The following is a 562-nucleotide window of genomic DNA, read 5'->3' as shown; positions in this document are numbered from 1 at the left end:
TCTCTGGAACCCACCTCCTGGGGGGTGGGTAAAAGCCAATACTGATGGAAGCTTTTGTAAGGTGGCTGCTGGTGTAGGAAAAATCTTTAGGAACTCTCTGGGAAGTGCATGTTATACTTTTCCTCTCCCACTTGGTCTTTGGATGCACTTGAAACTGAAATGATTGCTATCTTTTGGACAATCTACCTTGCCAGGCATTGCAACATCATAAAATTGATAATTGAGACAGATTCCTTCAGTTGTATTAGATTCCTAAATCATGAAGAGGCTGCTCCTTAGAATGTTGCTAGGTGGATTGCTAAAATCCTGAGCATGTTAAGCAATGTTGAAGTGATTTTCCAGCATATCTCAAGGGAAGGAAATACCCCTGCACATAGCTTGGCAGCTAGGGGGTAGGATAATGAAGAAATTGCTATAGGGACCATACCTTCCACTCAACTTGAAATACTTCTTCATGGGGATAGTTCATTCATTCCATATATTAATTGTAGGGGGTGATGTTTTTTTTTTACACTAGGTCATCTTTTGTGTCTATCATAGATAGGTCCCTAACTTTTTTTTG

The sequence above is a fragment of the Phalaenopsis equestris genome, unplaced genomic scaffold, assembly GCF_001263595.1.
Source record: "Phalaenopsis equestris unplaced genomic scaffold, ASM126359v1 Scaffold000515, whole genome shotgun sequence".
Lineage (NCBI taxonomy): Eukaryota > Viridiplantae > Streptophyta > Magnoliopsida > Asparagales > Orchidaceae > Phalaenopsis > Phalaenopsis equestris.
This window is presented reverse-complemented; position numbering follows the sequence as displayed.